At 34.7% G+C, this 2634-nt stretch overlaps 1 long non-coding RNA gene across 1 annotated transcript; it reads right to left on the reverse strand.

Annotated features, from left to right (window-relative positions):
- Positions 1-308: 308 nt before the first annotated feature.
- Positions 309-2363, reverse strand: LOC113277844. Its single transcript, XR_003325166.1, has 3 exons — positions 2144-2363; positions 755-1355; positions 309-612 (listed from the first exon to the last, which is right to left on the reverse strand). It is a non-coding gene; the product is annotated as an uncharacterized LOC113277844 (long non-coding RNA).
- Between the last annotated feature and the right edge of the window lie 271 nt (positions 2364-2634).

Here is a 2634-nt window from a genome sequence, read left to right on the forward strand (position 1 = left end):
AATGGTCTTGTTTTGCGGATTATTAAGAAAGACAAAACCCCTATTAAAACAACTGATCGAATGAGAAACGTGATCAATCAACACTCATCGGTGTAAACAATTATCCACAGTTCAGATCTCCAGCCGGTAAGAAATGCCAGTAAATTCTGTAATGCACGCATAAATGAATGGAATAGGATTGGTTTGTTAAATTTCTTGTTCCTTCCTCAGATATTGATTTGAAAATGGGTCCAATGTAACGAGCATTTTTCAAATGGAAATCTCTTTTCATCAGATCAAACAAGTATAAATAATATTGTTTGCTTGATTTTAACGATATCAGTCTTCTTTTGTTTATTAAAAAAAAAGATACCAATTTCTTTTACAAAGCTAAGCTTATTTTACAGTTTCACGGCAGTGTGAAAGAAAACAAACTAAAATTAATCAGAGTCCATCTCATTGTCAGACTTCAAATATAAGCATAATCTTGATCGACAACTTTCCCTCGACCGTGTTTTGGCACAACATAGATGGTTTCTTCAGGAACATCAGTCCTACGCCAAACATAATTGTCATCATCATCCTGTTGCGGTTCACGTTGTACATTTTCCATTGAATACATATCCTGCGTTGCTTCAATAGGACTCAAATTTGTATCAATATCAAGCTCCGACATATAAGTTAGCACTACATAATAATTCTTCTGGATGGTTACAAATACTCCAGCGTTTTGTGTAAAATGTGTTAATAATATTGAATTGAGACAGAGACTCACTTTATGTTCAAACCATCTACGAAATTCTTGGGTGTGTTTTCTATATGCGTGGCTAGTGTCTTCAAGCATAGCTTTGTGCTCACTGTATACTGCCATAAGAAAATTAAGCAAATCACATGTGCATGAGAACATTCTTACAACTGTACATAAGGAAAAAGAACAAGTAGAGAATATTCACAGATCCTGAAAAAGACAACTTATTAACATCTGATTGAAATCAAATTGATTAAACTTTGCAGTATTCATATGGCGCTCAATCAATACAAGAGATTCTTCAATGATTTGCCCTTTTGCCATCGCGCCTCCGGGATAAGCCTTATTCCGCACATAACACTGTAATTTCAGTAAAGTCCTATAGTGTACGTATAACAATAACTTTGCCAACAATCAAAATCATAGCTTCAAATGAGCATTTCAATCACTTGATTAATTTTGTCCTGAGATTACAAGCGACTACAATCCTCAAAAGTAAGGTCCAACAACAACTTTGCCAACAATCAGAATATCTTGCAGAGATAGTTTCTTAAAGATTAGCCCAAGTGCATCAGGTAGTACTACATCCCAGCACCTTAATTCACCTCCAATTCCATCTCAACTGCCCCTGCAGAAACAAAGTAGAAACTAAAAACCAAGATACATGAAAACCCCACTACATCAATCAGTTTCTGGCACAGTTAGACCAAAACTCGTCCTTACTAAGACCATAGTTTGCTAAGCACACCGCCATTACACAAATTGTAATCAACAAAAAATTGGTGCTAAACTGCTAATGATGGACAACCGGAAATTTCAGTAAAAATTCATGGCATGAAACACGGAGAGATATTCAATCAACACCACCTTAAGTTTATGATATACACAAAACTACAAATTAAAACATCCAATTCATGAATACCAGGTAACCATAATCTTAGAAAATAAAACCTAAATTAGTTCGCAAATGCATAACCCAACTCTTAAGGAAAATAAACCCCAAATTGAACACAATTTCTTTAGCACAAAAATTGAGAAAATAAACTTAATTAAACCTTAACAGATGCTAATTTTGGTGTAAAAAACCCAAATTCCACAACAAAGTATCAGTATAAACCGACAGAGATAAGTAGAGGACATGGGAGTAAGAGATTGCAAAGATTTGTAGAAACCCTAACTCTAACAGAGCTTTGTACAAGCCCTAATTTTAATTTAACACTTGTCTGAATAGAACTGAAATCTTGAAAATTCAAAAGTTTAAAACCCATTTTTCATTCATGAAATCTCATAAGATAGTGAAAGAATGAGAAACAAAAATCAAAATCAATATCTCATAAGATATTGAAACCTCATAGTTCAACTCAAAAGTTAACATTCATCACTGCTGATATTAGAGATAGAGAACAAAATCGAGACCATTAATTTCATCAATTTGTGATTGTTTGCCGTGATATGAATAGATGAGACCTAATATTTGGAGATAGATATGATATGAGATAAAATTGGGTGAAGTTTCAGAAAGTTGGAGAGAGAGAATAGTTAGTGGACGGCAGGGTAAGGGTTTGAGTTCTAAGACGCGGCTGGAAGGAAAAGCAAGTTGGGTAAAATTTTTGGTGGGAAACTTCGCGCCAAAACTTGAATTTCCCGCTACTCAATCTAGGAGATATTTTTGTGTGGAGGGAAAAAAAAAGTTGGCAATCCGTGTGACATATTGTGTTTTCATCTATTCGTGGATTAATCGTTGGTTTTCTATTGGCCAATTGGAAGTCATACGGATCATCAGAATGGTGGTTACCAACGTGGGGTATCATTTTGATCCAACGGTCTGGATTTGCTTTTGCTTAGAGTCTTTGGTTTTCTATTTGCCATATTAAAATCATACGGATCGGTGAGTATATGACTTAAAT

The sequence above is a fragment of the Papaver somniferum genome, chromosome 5 (assembly GCF_003573695.1).
Source record: "Papaver somniferum cultivar HN1 chromosome 5, ASM357369v1, whole genome shotgun sequence".
Classification (NCBI taxonomy): Eukaryota; Viridiplantae; Streptophyta; class Magnoliopsida; order Ranunculales; family Papaveraceae; genus Papaver; species Papaver somniferum.